The sequence below is a fragment of the Ctenopharyngodon idella genome, chromosome 21 (assembly GCF_019924925.1).
Source record: "Ctenopharyngodon idella isolate HZGC_01 chromosome 21, HZGC01, whole genome shotgun sequence".
NCBI classification, from domain to species: Eukaryota; Metazoa; Chordata; class Actinopteri; order Cypriniformes; family Xenocyprididae; genus Ctenopharyngodon; species Ctenopharyngodon idella.
In genome coordinates this window covers 18262163-18281547 of record NC_067240.1, presented here as the reverse complement: position 1 = coordinate 18281547, position 19385 = coordinate 18262163, and positions in this window count along the sequence as shown.

The following is a 19385-nucleotide window of genomic DNA, read 5'->3' as shown; positions in this document are numbered from 1 at the left end:
GTAAAGACTCCCAAGACCTCAGATGGGTGTGTCAGATTAGAGACACATCAAAATTCCAATACTCCAGGACCAGGATTGGGAAGCACTGCACTAATGAACTGCATGTTTGTTCTTAATATATGACAAACAGGGTGGCACAGAAGCTGTGGCATTAATGCATAAAGAAAAGATGTGACAAGGACATGCAAATGTCCTTCCTGTAAGCCACATTCCAGGCCACGTGTTCATCTATTTACTCCCAACAGCGGGACGGGGTCTGACGTGAGTCACCTGTGTCCAGGGGGATGGTGACACAGCCTGTGCCATGAGTTTACCAAACAAGCCTTAAAGTTCAGCCATGTTTTAGTGTACACACTTCAAAGTGTGGTCAATGTTTAATATGGGCTATGGAGGAAAAACAAACTGAAGGAATGGAAAAAACCAAGCAATTAATTATTTTAGTCATAGAGATGTGATGTTGTTTGCCTGCATTGCACCATCATTGGTTAGGGGTTCTTGCTAAGGTAAGCATCACTATTGCTATCTAAACAAATCCTGATGCATAAGTATTCAAATTTAGCACAAAACTCAACTCACACTGTTTATAGACACAAATGATACCTCTAATCCTGTGAGTTGCTGAAGATAAGGAGATTTACAATCACACGATTGACAATAAAATAATAATAATAAAAACAAAAAAAATATATCATTGAGACTTTAAATTTGGAGCACCCTGCTGAGAAAAAAAAGCCTATGAAAAACAAAACAATTTGTCTCCATTCCCTTACGAAAAGAAGAGATTCAAGTAAGAATCAAATAAGAAAGTATAAGTTCAATCTACCTTTTATGCAGTTCTCAGAAATATTCTTAAATTGCATTTAAGTATACTTGACTTATACTGACAAAAAAGTTTAAGTATATTTGGCATATACTTGTACTCAATCTTTTGATTGAGACATACTTAAAAGTATAATTAAGTATTTTAAGTATACTTCGCTTGTAGTTGTGTTTACTCTTTTGATTGATTAGCCTATTAAATACTTTTTTCACATAGTTTTATATACATTTCTTATAAACTTGCATTGTTTGAAAATATTGATTCATAAAGAAAACAGATATGTTCCTAATTCTGAGTATCTGAATTCTTGTGTAGGCTAGTCCAGTACATACGAATTTACTATCCATGTTTTCACTGTTATACGGTAGGGGGCGCTGTTACGCATTTTTTGAAATATTACAGAATCTCCGGATCAAAACACAGGTGAAGAAGAAGCAGAAACAAGTGGTAGAAGATCGCTTACACATATGTAAAAAAAATGCGATCATCAAACATTAAACAGCATATAAGTTCAAAACTGCATAACGTTACCAAATGAAATGTCGACCCAGGAAGGGTTAATGACTGTAAACCTTTGGGGGTGTTGATTGACTCAATCAGTTATGTTTTTTTCATAAGTTGAATACGGAAGGAGTACGTTTATGATGAATGGATGCACTTTCTTGAGCTTCATACTTGTTGGTCCCATTCACTGCCATTATAAAGCTTACAGTAGATGTGTTATGATATTTATTAATATAACTCTGATTGTGTTCATCAGAAAGAAGAAAGTCATATACACCTATGGCTTGAAGTTAAGTAAAGCTTGGGGTAATTTTCATTTTTAAAGTGAACTAATTCTTTAAAGAAAACTTACAAGTATACTTGCAGTATAAAACTACTAAAGTTTACTGAGAGTATACTTCAAAGTGTACTTTCATGAACTAAAAAATGTGCTACAAGTATTTGACTAGTAAACTATCAAGTTCACTTGCAGTATAGTTGCAGTACAAATGAAAAACTTAGTTTTAAACTAGTTGTGTATTCAAATATTACTATTGTTACACTTAAAAGTTAAAAGTATTTTAGTAAATTACACTAAAAAGTGGGCCAATTTAGTCCCAAGTAGTATTGAAACTGTACATTTACAAGTATACTTCTAGTACATTGATATTAGTATACTAACTTCTTAAAGTATACTTAAAAATATACTTGAACTTAAATATACTTAATAAAATGAACTTGAAGTATACGGCTAGAAAACCAGCTTAAATGTAGCGACCACCCAAAAAAAAATCCAGCAAATGCATAGCAATATGCTAAAACCACTCTGAACAGCACAGCAACTCATAAGGCCTTGCAACCATAGATATGTATACATAGTTGGCACACGGACGGCTTATGTATAAACAGCCGCTAATGAGGCATCTATACATATCTGTGCTTGAAACTACCCACACCACACTAGCATTGTAGTGTAACATTTTCCGTTTTGGTTACTTTGACACTTGCCTCAATGTCAAGCTATTACTCTGCATAAAAAAAAGGTACTTTCATTGTGAGACAGCAATAACTGGAGGATGGAGAAAACCAATCAACCGTTTTTCTTCCTCACACTTGTCTATCATTTCATGTTTTTCTTTATCTCCCATTCATATCTTAACACTTTTTCTTTCTTTCTTTTTTTTTTCCCTGTACCATTTCTCTGTTGACACGTTTAACGTACCAAGTTGGCTGTTTGAGGTGGAAATGCAGGAGGATGCAGGTCCTGGCTCATCTACTTTTCTCAGTATCTTAGCCGAAATGTCTTTTTCAGGGCTTGGCACTGTCCTAGCACATGTTTAGGGTATCAACAATGCACCTGCCGCCTGCCATCCCCTCTGGAACAGCAGCACGCGCCACCGTGACACCCCCTCACCTCTCACCCACTTCACCCTGCTTCACCCTGCCAGCTATAACCGGTTCATGTCTTATATCATTCTTATAAATCAACACGTCGGACTCATTGCTGTCCGTACAACTGTAGCATTACTGGAACTCTAGTTCTGCATATGTTCTTATGTGGCCCATCATCGCCTTTCCCTCTCTCTCTAAAGAATGGGACAGTTTCTATTCCAGACAGGTGCTGGTGATAAAGCAGGTGTAGCAGGAGATTTACTGATTTCATCGTATTCTGTTGAGCAATAATTCTGAGCCTGGGGCATGAGGCAGGTAAACCCTCCGACCGCCTGCACCGGCTGACTCCTTTCACTGAGGACTGACAGGCAAGAGTTATGCCCCTGTCAGTGCAGTAAAGGAGGAGAACCTTCATATATTCTGCAGTCTTGCCTGTTCCATGACATTGAGATAAAAATTACGTTGCCAGTTCCAACTGTTTAATATTCAGTTTCCAAATTTTACTAATTAGGCCTATATGTAGGTCTACACTACCACACCCTAATGCTCAAAATAATTAATTGGTTTGAGTAGGACAAATTTAAACAAATTAGTTCAGTCAAATGAACTTTTATGAGTATTTAGCACTTTCTTTTTCTTTTAAGTTCACAGAACTGATATATTTTAAGTAAACTGTTTAAATTGTTTTGAGTTTTTTTTTAAAACTTATTTCTTTTCATTTAGACAAACGTTTAACTGAAACTGGGTTGGGATTTCTATTTCCCAGCATGCTTTGCCTATGGCACTCGAAAGGGAGAGTAAATGCTAAAATTAAGTGTTACATAATGTTTTTGGTGCAAGATTAATGTTAAAGGGTTAGTTCACCCAAAAATGAATATTTCTGTCATTAATTACTAGCCCTTATGTTGTTCCACACCCGTAAGACCTTCGTTCATCTTCAGAAAACAAATTAAGATATTTTTGATGAAATCCGATGGCTCAGTGAGGCTTCCATTGCCAGCAAGATAATTAACACAGATGCCCAGAAAGCTACTAAAGACGTATTTCAAACAGTTGTGATTACAGTGGTTCAACCTTAATGTTATGAAGCGACGAGAATACTTTTTGTGTGCCAAAAAAAAATATTGCGACTTTATTCCAAAGTATCTAGTGATGGGCGATTTCAAAACTGCTTCATGAAGCTTCGGAGCTTTACGAATCTTTTGTTTCGAATCAGTGGTTCAGAGCGTGTATCAAACTGCCAAAGTCACGCCCCCCAGTGGTGAACCACTGAAATTTCGAAAGACTTATGATGTAAAGAAGCCTCGTTTACTGAAAACACGTGACTTTGGCAGTTTGATACACGCTCCCAACCACTGATTCGAAACAAAAGATTTGTAAAGCTTCAAAGCTTCATGAATATATATATATATATATATATACACACATTTTAATATATGGGCGTTTATATTATATTATATTCAGTGTTGTGTGTAATTAATTACTAAGTAATCTAATTACTTTTCCCTTGAAAAAGTAAGAGATTACTCTTAATTTTTTCTGTAATTTAATTACAGTTACTTCTGATGTAATTGCATTAAATACTGTGTAGACTATAGAACAATTCTATATAAAACAATAGTGAATAACATAAATTTTTATGTTAAAATGTATGTTTTTAATGTAACCTTCTCCCTTTATACACTTTAGTCAGTTCAAGAACAAAATATGAAATTGTAAATTGTTTATTTGAAAGAATTAAAAGAGCAGTTTCATGTCTTTCATGTCATCTTTATATTATTCAACAGGTCGAGGTTGAAATGGGATTTAGAAAGTAATTAGTAATAAGTAATCCAGTAATTTTTAGAGAGAGTAATTTGTACAGTAATCTAATTACAGTGTTGAAGATGTAATTAGTAGCTAGTAATTGATCACTTTTTTAGAGTAACTTACACAACAATGTTATGAATATGTAAAATTTGATTACCTTTTATTTTTCAGTTCCAAACTAAATTATATATATAATGAATATAAAATATATATATATATAAATCATTATATGTGTATGTTCTTATATATAACCTTTTAAATAAAAAAGTGAAAGTTTTAAAGTTTTAAAAAGTGAAAGTTTTTTCACTAAAGTGAAAATTATTATATTTATTAAAAAGTTAACATCAAATCTCAAGGACTTTTCAAGTTATAAACTTGGGTCATAAGGGTTTTGTGCAACACACACAAAAAAAAACGGTCTAAGACAGTGTTTGAGTAGAAAACTATTAAAGGGTTGTCTGTCAGGCTTAATTGCTCATTGTATAGGCCAAAATATTTACATGAAAAGAGAAGAGAGATGGACATATAATAGAAAGATCAGAGGGCAGTAAATTATAATGCCTGAGCGGTTCGAAGCATATCGTTTAGAGCTGGCTTTTAACACCAAGATGTCACGTCAGGCTTAAGATCACAAACTCTTTAAGATCATCAATAAAAGCAGCAGCTTGACCTCTATTTGCATAACAGTGACATTTTTGTTTGTGTTCCAGAGCCTTTGTTTGCGTGAGTGTGTGCGTGTATCAGGTTATTGGGGTGTCAGTGTACCATCAGGACAGCCTTGGGGCAACTGGGGGCCTGTGGGGACATGTTCTCCACCTCTGACAACTTTGCAGTTCATAAACTCCTGTCAACCCTGTCATCCAATTCACACTTGAGTGCACCATCCACGCCCATTTGGAGATCAGCGCTGAAATCTAACGGGTCTAACAAGAGAAAGCCACCAATGATAAATGACAAACCGCTAGTGACAAGCATCTATTTGACACGACCAGAAGCTCAATACGATACTGAATGTTCCAGGAGCAATTAAAAACAAATCGATGTCATTCTATTTCAACCCCCATACCTGTTTGTTTGTCATTCCTAGGTCTTTAAAAAAAAACGTTCAAGCCACTCCTCTTGTAAATGACTGGGCTTTTATGGAAATACTTCATACATGCATGCAAAACACACCTCCTATCTTTTAAAGTCCCCCTGAAATCAAAATTATTATTTTTTTTAGCTTTTAGTATGAATATGTTAGCCTTAAGGTTATGAATAAGCTGGTGTGTTCCAAAACAATGACAAAATTTGCATTTAGGAGATAAAAGCATTCAAAACTTAGTCTCTCACTTCCGCTAAAATGGATCACAGATTTTCATGACATCACCGCGCACTTCAGCTTTTATCAAATCTTCTATCCAGTCAAATGCTCTCTAGAATCTGAAGTCCCGCCCCTCCTACACTATAAACAGACGAATCTGTGGCTAAAATCGGTCATTAACACATTTACTAGTTTCTATATGGTGAATGGCACATGCGCTATAGACCTTATGTAGCCCCGCCCCTTTTCAGCGCTGCGCTCGTTGTCTTTTGACTTCCGGCTTGTATTTCCACAGCGATCTTATGTATTTATGAAAGAACTGCTCATTTTAAAATCTTCCCGGTCTACTGACATTTGTTAAGACATCTGCTTTAAACATAACAATGCTCATGATAACTTTCATTAACTCTACAACAGGTAAATCCACTTCACCAGCTAATTATTCTTCAACAGCGATGCCTTGGAAATATACAGAGCTACCGCAAAAACGGAAGTTCAAAGACAGTATTCTAAAGATGGCGGCCCGCTTGTTTCTCTGGTAAATAAGGTCTATATAGAGGATAGGGAACAATTCAAACAGTGTAAATATGCTTTCCACTGATCCAAATGACACGATAAGATTCCATCAACAAACAATCTGTCTGTCCACACCAGACGCGACGCGACTATGAGACGCAATAAAGTCAATCAAAAACCACAGCCAATCAGAAGAGCGCGTGGGCGGGCTCTCTCGTGCAACGAAATGGATTCATGAATATTACACCATTTTAACATGATTAAAAATACATACTGAGCTACTAAAACAATCTTTGTCATAGAATACACTTGTCTGTTCACAATGAGTTGACAGTTTGAACGTTCTTGTTTCCTTTTATTTATTTTGAAGATCTGAGGTGAATTGTTCATTGTTGCTTTCAGTACGGCTTTAAAAGACACACAAAATGATATTCAAACTCACATTAGACGCTTTTAACAATAAGCACATAAACAGTACTTGAGATTATCATTGCCATACTTTGTGTTGTTGTTCCGCGACGTCGCAGAAAAATAGAAACCCTTTCTAAAATAGAATCATCGCCGTCGCGGCTAGTTAGGATAAAAAAACTCCAATGGGCTATATGCACGGTTACTTCCTGGTTGTCGTTAAGCCAGCTCGGGCATTTCCGGTGAACCGTTAGCTGTTCATTCTGTAGTCGCTGTACATCGACACAAAACCATCAATGGTTGACTTAATAATGTTGTATTCATATTTTAATGCACTTATCACATTTACCTAATTTTCCAGTAAACCAGTTTTATTGATTGCAATAAAGACGAAGCTATTGGGACCGTTTAAAAAGTCCCCCCCCCCCCCCCCCCCCCCCCCCCCAGCACTTCAAATGTTATTTTTAATGTGATGACCACAAACATTATTTGTTCATCCTTCTGAGATTGTCCCCATTGTAAAACCGAACGTTTGATAGAAAACACTTATTTAAAAATAAAAAAGACCATAATTACCACTTTAACCAGCAGGTGGCGGCAAAGTAGCATTTATTTGCGCATATATCAGCCATTTCCTCTACTCGTTTTTCACTTCGTTTTTGACTAAATATTAAACATTATAGGTTTAAAAATACATTTTGTCAATGTGAAGTATGAAATACTCAAAAAATCTTAAGAAAAACAATAACTTTTCTTGTGATTCATGACAGAAAGCGAGCACCGCACTTTCCCTTTGTAATCACAGCAGCTGTCAGTCAGTGCAGCGCAAGATCAATGATTTCAGCACACTTGTAAAAACGCACATTTTATTCAATTAATCTAAACTAAAGTGCACAATAAATATTTAATTAATTTTTGAAGCTTTTTTTCACATAGAAGTGTGAAAACTGATGGTCGAATTGAATTTAGCCGAGGAGGAACAATGAGGTATGTCTTTATTTATTTATTTTTTATGCCGTCTTACGTTTGAATAACTAAATTAATGCAATGCCTGACTATTTAAGTGACTATATTCTGATTATAAACTAAGTATTACACTACTGATGCTCAACACACCAGCAAATGACATCTCACCGGAAGTTTTCGAGCTGGCTTATATTAATGCGGAAGTTCTAAAGAACGCTCCGTGCATATAGCCCATTAACATGGAAAAGATACCTTCTATCGCGTGTAGTTAAGACACGGTGTTAGTGTCACGTGAACCGCCGCAGCGCGAGCACAATCTGCTCCGGTCCAGAGACACGATAGCACGGAGCGAATCATATGTGCAAGTCGGCGCAGACCAAAAAAACGTATTGGACCTATTTGAATTCTGCACATAATGCTATATTTTAAAGTGATATAGAAGATATAGGAGGAGAAACGGTTAGAAATTAGAAGGAAACCAAAGCTTTACGAGCTCAGCGGCTCTGGCCGAGCTGTGATATAAGTGAAACGCTGTTGGCTATTTTAAAAAAGGGGCGGGGCTGTTCGATATGTCTTTCTGTTTTCAGTTGAAATTACGTTAACACATTGAACAATGCTGCGCATTCCAAGACACTTCAATGGGCCTTTAAATATTAAACGGTATGATTTCAAAGCCATAGTGAGTTTATGGTTTTGGATGTTAGGCAAATGGCGCACAGCCAGATGTGTTAGTGGTGCCTGTGAACGACAGACGGGTGGAGAAAGTGATGCCCTGATTTATCACACATCAGCTCGGGTCTGTAGCCACAGGCTTTAACAGAAGACCCCAGTCCTCCAATATAAGAATCTAGGAGGGGAAAAACAGTGTTAACGGATGTAAATGCATGTCTGGGATCCAGTTTAGCAGTAACTCCAGGTTCTGACACACGTCCTTGTGTACTTTATGACTTGATGAAATGAAAATATGGAAATGAGTAGCTGCACAAAGACCAACGTTTGCATGTCCACCTGCACAGACTTGTAAAGATCTCAGTAAGGAATCATTTGGACTCTTACTTGGAATAATACGAGTCTCGTCTCCGGCCTTCCCCACCAAATATTCCAGTGTCACATTTCATAGACCGTTAGGAGATCTGAATTATAATCCTTACGGAGACGATAAGAAACTCTTCTTTGCGCTTCGACGATGTGATTTTGCATAATTCTTCTTTTGTGCTTGACTTTAGTGATTGCGGTGTTTGGGTGCGAACATTTATTGATATACCGAAACAAATCTGTTTACACACAGTAAACCTAATCCTCTGGCCAGACGATGACAAGCCAGGATTCATGAGGACTGTCGCCGAAAGCGTCTGAAGGTGTGAGAGTTTGTTTTTTTTAACCAGGTTTCTCTCAGGCGTCCTGAGGGAAACCCGTGGGACTGGTGCTGTTCTATAGGGGTAGAGACCTGGGTTATAGGGGTCCGACAAGCAATCAACGAAAATTAGGCATGCCGGGGCAGGACATGCGCCACAGTCAGAGGTTTCTTCATATCTAATGTTATCTAGGACTGATGTTCAATTCAGCACCTTACACAATCATGTGCTTTAAGAATAAGCGCTTTTCATAGTTTCGCTTGCACATTTCCACAGCTTTAGAAGGACATTTTTCATTTTATGTCTTTTTTTTACACTTAGAAAATAGTGTAAAAAAAATATGAGGCACTGCTTAGGTTTTACTTTTTTGGTTTATTTTTTAAATCATGTAGCTTTGGTATTTTATGAGCTTTTGCTATGATATTACACATGTTATATTTTAAAATATTTTTTATGAATGTTTATGGTGTATAAAAATGTGTGTAACATGAAATCAAGCAATGTACATTTCTAATGTAATGATAATGATTGTATCTTAAATAAATAAATAAATAACCACATGGAATTTGTTTTATGTCTCCAAAAAATATTTTTTTCCGTAATGCTTTACTTGTGAAATAAAACAAATTAGATGCTATTCACTCTTTATATAAAACATTTATATATTTGTTTTACATTTTTTACTCATTTGAGTTAATTATTGAGTTGATTATTTCTTTATTGATTCATTTATTTGTGAACCTGGACCACAAAACCAGTTCATAAAGGTCAGTTTTTTGAAATTGAGATTTATACACCTGAAAGCTGAAATAAATAAGCTTTCCATTGATGCATGGATTGTTATGATAGGACAATATTTGGTCGAGATACAAATATTTGAAAATCTGGAATCTGAGGGTGCAAAAAAATCTGAAATGAAGTACTTAGCAATGCATATCCACTCACAAAATAAATTTTTGATATATTTTCAGTAGGAAATTCACAAGATATCTTCACAGAACATGATCTTTAATGATTTTTGGCATAAAAGAAAAATCAATAATTTTGACCCATACAATGTATTGTTGGCTACTGCTACAAATATACCTGTGCGACTTATGACTGGTTTTGTGGTCCAGGGTCACGTTTTTGTATTGTGTTCATTTGTACTGACACATTGTTGCTTTTAAAATAATTGAATGTATTTTTCTTTGGCAGGGATTCAGTAAAGCCAGACGGAAAATTAAGATCATCATCATCATCATTCTCCATTCCTGACTTTATTCCAGCACCAATTTTCCCTCCATATTTACATGCAAATTTCCACTGTAATTATTGTAAAAGAGAATCTGGAATACAAGCCATGTCAGATGAAGATTTATATCTGTGAGAACTGATGTTCTTTATGCTAAATCAAACACACACACACACACACACACACACAGAGAGAGAGAGAGACAGGTATCATCATTATGAGGACAATCCGTAGACGTAATGTTTTTTTTATACTGTACAAACTGAATATTATATCCCCCTACACTAACCTGACTGAATTTTTTCTATATTTCTGCATTTTTACATTTTCAAAAAACATCACTTAGTATGGTTAATGATCTTTTTCTTATAGGGACCAAAAAAAATGTCCCCACAAGGTCCAAAATTACTCGTTTTACAATTTTTCATGGGGTCTTTTGGTCCTCACAGCATGTTTACCACATAATTTTGTGGACATTCCATAGGCGTAATGGTTTTTATACTGTACAAACTGTATATTCTGTCCTCCTACACTAACCCTATACTGTATCACAGAAAACTTTCTGCATTGTTTAGTATGTTTTTAAGCCATTTTAATTACAAAGACTCAGGAAATGTCCTCAGAAACGTCCTCATTTACGTTGTAAGACCAGTGTAATGTAATGTAATTTGTGTCCTCATAAATCATATAAACAAGCACACGTACACACACTCTCTCTCTCTCTCTCTCTCTCTCTCACACACACACACACACACACACAGTGTCCTTAGGCAACGCATGCATTGGATTGCTATGACACGTGAAAACCGTCATGGTGAATGTAACAGTTTTGCACAGACATGAGCTGTAACTGAAGTGTGCTCATCAATAAACATGACATTTACCAAGAATTACTGGGAGTTTCTGCTAATTTGCTCAGAATAAGGAACGACAGGCAGTCTGGTGGATGAGACAGAAACCATCTCAGATAATGAATGAGCAATAGAAACCCATAAAGCTCCCTGAATATGTACAGTTCAACCCCACATTCAATCAAAAATACTCAAAACACCTGTTAATATACTTAGACATACTCAGTGACGTAATGCTAAGAATTAAATCTTAATTATTTATTGTAAACGTGTTTTTCTTACATTTAAATTAAGCTAAAAGAGTGATTATTCATTTTTTATTATTCTACTTAATTATACATTATCATTCAAATAAGGTCAGTATGATTTTTTGAAAGACATTAATACTTTCATTTAACAAGGATGCATTAAATTGATTTTGAGCTTTCTGTTCATCAAAGAATTCTGAAAAAAAAAAAAATGTTCTGGAAAAAAAAGCACAACTGTTTTTAACATTTATAATGATAAGAAATGTTTCAACACCAGATCCGCATATTAGAATGATTTCTGAAGGATCATGTGACACTGAAGACTGGAGTAACGATGCTGAAAATTCAGCTTTGACATCACAGGAATAAATCACATTAAAACAGAAAACAGCTATTTTAAATAGTAAAATAAATGCAGCCTTGATGAGACACTTTCAAAAGCATGCAGGACACTATAGTTCATGTAAGTGAGGATAGCAAAATAAACAGTGACATTATACCCAAAAATTCTTCATACAGTGGACTACCAGTAAAATTGATAAAAATTTAGGACCAAAAATTATTCAGACACTTTGACCTGACCATGTTTTGCTTAAGTAACATAATTAAGATTTTTTTTTTTTCTGACACGGTTTTACTCTGAAATCTTGTCATATTTTATTACCATTTTAATAAAAAAACACTTCAATCTACTATGTTTGTATGATTTTTAATTTGTAAAACAACTGAATTCCACATAGGGGTGTAACGATACCTTCACGTCACAATTCGATACATATCACAATACTGAACTCACGATACGATATTATTGCGAAAATGTACTGTTGATTAAAATGCCACTTTTTACTGGTAACATAAGACATTTGGCATCATCAGGACCCACAAATATTCCACCGTTGCATTATTATACATTATATTCAACATTATATATAGTAGTTTAATGTAGTACTGATACTGAAACTCTGTTTCCTTTTAATTTTGGGTGAACTATACACATATTGTCACTATCCACGATACATATTGTTGCATTTTTGTATTGCGATATATTGTGACACAATATATTGTTACACCCCTATTAGTTTTAAAATAGATATCTTCTCTTACTGTGCATCTTTGCCTAATTTATTTTGATAACTCCTTCTAGTTGTATGCTAGTATATAAAACACTTGTTGCTTGAGTAGATTTTCCTTCATTCACTCTTCCAGCTGCAGAATGTTTCTTACACTGACCATGAACATCTCCTCAGGAACATCTGCTCAGATGGATACAACAGGTTTTCTCCACACCTGCACTTGATGGGGCCATAGGGCGTCTTTAATCAAGTTGTTTCAATCTATCTCCCCATCGGGCCTTGTGTTTATAAACAACAGTGGCCCATTGATGTGGCATGTGTCAGTAAACAGTAGGCACACTTACAACGTCGTTGGACAAGAGACAGCTCTTCGGATCTCAATAGAATAGCCACCTCAACAAAGCCAGATAGCATTGAAACTATTGTGTGTGTGAATGGAGATGAAGGAACGTGTGTATGAAGGTAGGGCGAGGTCTCTAGGGTCTGCAGATATGTGTGTGTGTGTGTGTGTGTGTGTGTGTGTGAGTGTGTGTGTGAGCGGCACATGCCAGGTTTATCAGTGTATCTGTGATGTTCTGGTGATCACGAGGTCTCTGTTGTCATGCACAGACGCCAAGACTGAGATCTTAACGTTACTTTAAATGGATTTAAATGAGTGTGGCGGCACAATTTCACTAACAGAGAGATCTTTCAAGTTAACTACAGTCAATAGCATAATATTTCTATGAAATTTGACTAATTCCATCAAGTATGTCAGAATACTAAAAGCATTTAAAGTAAAACCCTATATATCCCTCTGCAAATGCAGTGTTGTTTCTGATTAAACATATCAATGACATTTTTATTGGTTAATTGAACTATATGCAGCATAAACACAGTATTTTTTACAGTATCACATATATTAAGCCACAGGCAATCTGATGTAGATCAGCGCAGGAGACAGCAGCTGAGGCACCTGGCTATAAACACACGGCACACTCTCTGTGTTGTTAGATTCAATCGATTAGATCAAAGAGGCACAACTAAATGTAGAGTCAATTTGTTGTGAGGAGACAGTGAATCATGTGTTTTGACAATAAACACCTGAGGAATTGAGGGCTGGAGGGAGGGACTCTGGATGTTACAGGCAGAAATGATTGGCATATCTCTATATCAGTGTGTTGTCATGCGCTGCCACAGGGCCATAAATCTTGACCATTTACACTGGTAAAATAGGGTATTCGCTAAGCATCATTATAGCTCATTATTAGATTATTGCTTAGCACAGTGGAATAGGCCTATATACTATTAAAATGTAATAAAACTCCTAACTAGACTTTTGTCTGTATGTAGAAACACAATAATGCTTCAAAATGATTTTTTTCAACATACATTTTAATACAAGTTTATAAAAACCATATCAGACTCTAATATGGGGTGAATGAAGATTTCATAATATACATATATATATATATATAAATATATATATACACTGTAAAACCTGACAAGTTCAGAGTACTCAAAATTACCTCAAACAATTTAAGTAAAGCAACTCAAATCTTTAAATTAAAGAATAATTATAAATAACAATTAAGTCAAACTGAAATTTTTTAATTTTAGTTTTATTTAATGTTTAAGTCCACTGTACTTAAAACTATTGTTTACCATACGTAATGTTTCTTATTTTTCAACTATTTTGATGCAGTGGTTGTAAAACCCAATAAGTTCAGAATATTCAAAACATTTAAGAAAACAACTCAAGGATTATTTTATACTACATAAATACAGTAATTACAATTCAATTGAAATATTGAATAAACTAACATCTAATCATTACAGTTAAGTGTTAGTTAGCACCAGCATGTGCTAATGTAACCATCAAAGAGACTATCACTATTTACTTGCATGAACTGTTAATTAACATGCAGTATATATAACCTTGATGGATCCCAGCTCATTCTCGATCACGATGGTAACCCCTTCAACATCACAGAAACACCTTTAAATACCAAAATAACAGAACATTAAACAATAACACATCTTCCCCTGTATTAATTTAGTGAAAAAACACAAAATAACACTCAATTTCAACATTCATTCTCCTTTACAGAGTGTGACGCAAAGCATGCTGGGAACTTGAAATCTGCTACAACTCAGTTTAATGTTAAATGGAGTCTTCTGATAACGTCGGTTACATCGGCAACAACCTGACATAGATGACGTGACTTTATATCGCTCAGTAAACTTAAAAATAATAATTTAAGTATAAGGGTTTACTCAAAAATGTTGAGCTCATAAAACTAAACTCCTCGTTCAGAAAATGTAATTGTTTTAAGTTGCATCAATGATATAACAGACTTTAATTGCAGCGTATTCAATCTTTATAAGTTAGTAGTACTGTTTGGGTTTACAGTGTATATATATATATATATATATATACTGTATATACAGTCAAACCAAATTTTATTCAGACACCTTGACACATTTCATTCATTCAGTTAATTCACTATAGTTAAAAAAAATGGTAATAAAATATGACAAGATCTCAGAGTTAAACTGTGTCAGAAAAAAATAATCTTAATTATGTCAGATAACACTTAAGCAAAACATGGTCAGGTCAAAGTGTCTGAATAATTTTTGGTTCCAGATTTTTATCAATTTCACTGGTAGTCCACTGTATGAAGAATTTTTGGGTGTAATATGTCACAGTTTACTTTATTTTGCTATCCTCACTTACATAAATGAACTATAGTGTCCTGCACCCACTAGTAAAAATATATCAAAATATCAAAAATGTCTGAATAATTTTTGGTTTGACTGTATATATATATATATATATATATATATATATATATAGTAAAAGTAAAAAAAATAGTAAAAATGCTTCAATGCATTTTTCTAATTTAATGGGTTATTTTAATCATAAACTGTATTATCAGCATTACAGAAATAAACATATGACAGAAATATTAAAAAGAAATATTGACATGGATTTGAATGTTGGGTTGTTTCAGCCCATGTTTTGGTCAAATATGGACAAACCCAACCGCTGGTTTAAATTTTTACATGTAATTTTTAAACCCAACTGTTGGGTTTGTCCATATTTGACCCAAACACTGGTGATGGAAGCAAGAATATCTGAGCCCTTTTTGTACAAATATAATTGGGCATTTTTTATCTTTCCATATATTTAAGTACCTGTTTATTTTATTTTATTTTATTGAGATACTAGTAAGAATGCTTCTATTTGGCATTTTTAACATATTCCTCCAGTTTCACAGACAAGGCTTAAGTCTAGTCCCAGACTAAAATGTATGTTTTAACTGAAAGCAACTTATACTGATATATCTTAAAATATGTCAGTGCCATTGTTTTGTCTCAAGATGCACACCAGTAATGATTCTTCTAGGGCACGTTTATAAAAGTTACTTAAATGCTAATTGAACTAAGTACTAATCCTGGCTTAATCTAAGCCCTGTCTGTGAAACCGGGCCATTGTGATTTTTATTAAATTGTATTATCAGCATCAGTCAAGTTAATAACTAGAAATAGAAATATTAACATGAATTTTAGAATGTGTTGCAAAAGCAAGAACATCTGACTTTTTTCACAAACCTCCCTATTCACATGCTACAAATTTACTTATTTGATTAGTGACAGTGCAGAATCATGCGTCTCTTCACTATACATTCTTTTAACTCTTAAAACACTGTTTATTTCAAGGTTTAAATGAGATTTTTTAAGTCCCAGATTTTCACTGTGGTCAGAGACTTTTAACCCCTCTGTATTGTGTAAGGGTGTTAGGAGGGAACAGGTTTAGGGAACTGAAAGGTGAAACCCTGCTGAAACCAGCAGTGAACAGCTGACTCATTTCTCTCTAATCTAAAGGAATGATCTTCCTATTTTACATCAGTGTTATATTTTCCACCTTACCCATAAATTCCTTATCCAAATGAGCCAGTGGAAGCAGAGCACACGGCAGTTTGCCTGTGTTTGGTATGAGGGAGCGGGGCTGAAAAGCGATTCCCACGACAGTAATTAGTCAGCAGAAAACCTCAGCATTTCTGTGCTTATTTGACTTCTTTCATGGCCACTGAGGACACTTATGTTAACCAACTGGTCCAAATTATCGGCTTGTTGAATCTGTCTTCAATTTACTATTCAAATTTGCTTTCATTTTGTCTGCAATCCCAAGTCTTGACATGCAATAAAAAATAACCACCAAGCAGCGTGTCACATACTCTATATGATCTGTATTCTGCTTTTTAGTGAATGCCAGTCTTTAGATTCACTCCCTGAGGGAATAAACAAGTTGGGTGTATTGCACGATATAACGTATAATATACTGTCACACCACCCCTATCAGTCCCATTCAAATCAATCTATTCCTGATGAAGTCATGCTAACCTATTGGCAGTACAGATTTAGTTCAATAAGCACTTATAGCATAATGTTGTTACTGTAACCCCTCCTCGAACCGCCCGCTCTAAGTAGGACTCGAACCCAGGGCCGCTGGCATGGGAGTCGGGCTCTTTAACAAGGAGACTAAAGACCACAGTCTTTAGCGTCAGTCGCTTAGAGCACCAACGTCTGTTACATTACCACAAAAATAAATTTTTTCACATGTCTCTCCTTTTCTTAAAAGGAGATGAAACACTAATGGAAGTGAATGGGGACAATCTGTAAACATTAAAATATTCGCAGTTTCAATAATACAGCCACAAGATGTAATCAATATGTGTGATAATGTGATTTAAGTACGGAGATTACATTTATTAACCTTTTCTATGTAAAGTTATATCCATTTTTAACCTTGTTGCGATGACAACATAATGCAAAATCCTAAAACAATTGTTAACATGATGACTTAACAGTTTTACAGCTCAAATAATACACAAGTTTTAACAGAAAAATCATTTATGTGCTTTTATAAAATTCATGTTTCTACTTTGAATCATCCTAAAATTGCCTCCATTTACTTCCATTGTAAGTGCCTCACTGTAACCATAGTGGAAATTTATTTTTGTGTTAATCAACATTATGCCACAAATGCTGCTGGTCAAGCTTAAAGGGATAGTTCACCCAAAAATGAAAATTATCCCATGATTTACTCACCCTCAAGACATCGTAGGTGTATATGACTATCTTCTTTTAGACGAACACAATGGAAGTTATATTAAAATATCCTGGCTCTTCCGAGCTTTATAAAGTGAATGGTGCTCAAGATTTTGAAGCCAAAAAAAGTGCATCCATCCATCTTAAAAATAATCCATATGGCTCCAGGGGGTTAAAAAAAGACCTTCTGAAGTGAAGCAATGGGATTTAAAAAACTTTCAAACTTTATAAACTATAATAACTAGCTTCCAGCAGATGGCTGCATCGATTTACGCCAAAAGAATGACCTCTGATTCGACGTAAGATGTAGGAGTAGTGCAAGCTTAGACGCCTCTCGCAGTTCAAACAAATAGAGCTGGGTAACAAACTCAAGCTCCTCTTCTCTTGTATTGAAATCCTCCAACATTTCTCTTTAAAATTTCTCGTTTTAGACTTCTAATTTGTGACCGGTGTTTTGTTTTGCTCTATCGTCTGTGCTTCCGTGTCCATAATTATGTCATGTGTCAGGTCAGAGGTTACTCTTTCGCCATAAGTCGATTTGCGTATGCCGGAAGCTTAAATATGGATATTTTTCTTACAAAAATCCCATCGCTTTGCTTCAGAAGGCCTTTATTAACCCCCTGTAGCCATATGGATTATTTTTATGATGGATGGATGCAGTTTTTTAGGCTTCAAAATCTCTCGCCCCCTTCACTACCATTGTAAAGCTTGGAAGAGCCAGGATATTTTTTTAATACAACTCCAATTGTGTTCATCTGAAAGAAGATAGTCATATATACCAAGGATTGAGAGTGAGTAAATCATGGGATAATTTTCATTTTTGGGTGAACTATCCCTTTAACTTGTACTGAACCTAGAATATTCTTTTAGGATATTACCAGATATGTTTGTAAAGAAATGAATACTCTGTATAATAGAATGTTAGATTACAGCTCGGCTGATTCCAACGAAGATCTTTCGAGGAATATTGTCTTTCATCCAAGTAGCTGTTTTTGCAACCAAAGATTTTGAGACCCTGAGGAACAAGTTTTGTTTCATACAACTTTTTTTGTCCCTCTGGCTGTCAAACCAGTCTTTTCCTCTCGATTAGGGTTTGTTGTTTAACGGTTCCTTTAGCTGTATTCCCCCTCACCTTTCTTTTACTTTGGGTCAGTGGCTGTAATGACAGGCTGCAGGTAGTTTTGGCAGCTAAGGTGACAATCACATGTTGGCTTGAAGTGTTCTTGCCTTTTCACGCTTTAGGCATTTGTGTTTATTGTCCCTTTCGCAGTCTTTTCTCTTGCCTGACCTCCTCTTTAGTGTGGATCAGATTGAATGGACTTAAGTCAGCCAAAAGCACTGATAATTACAACTTGCTCTCTTGCTGCTAATGATGGCTGTTTCTTCTCGTGTTTAAGGCGTGTTGTTTAACGGTTCCTATAGTGATCTCCCGCCCCACGTCCTTTATGTGGGATGGATCACTAACTCTATTGGCAGATAGCAGGTAGATCTTACTTTAACTGAGCTTAAGTGTTGATGTTCACATCTTGATAAGCACTGAATGACGAATTTGACTGAAATACGGGTGAAAGTTTTGTGATGCATTGCATTCATCAAATTTATTCTTTTTTTTTTTTCATTTCATGGTTTTTTCATTTCAAGTTGTTTTAAATGAGCTTTATAAATGACTTGTTTCTTGCTTCAGTCTTTAATTTATAGTGGAAAATTTTCAGTTTAGTGTTATGTAGCCACAATAAAGGGATAGTTCACCCAAAAATGAAAATTCTGTCATCATTTACTCCCCTTCACGTTATTCCAAACCTGTATGAATTTCTTTGTTCTGCTGTACACAAA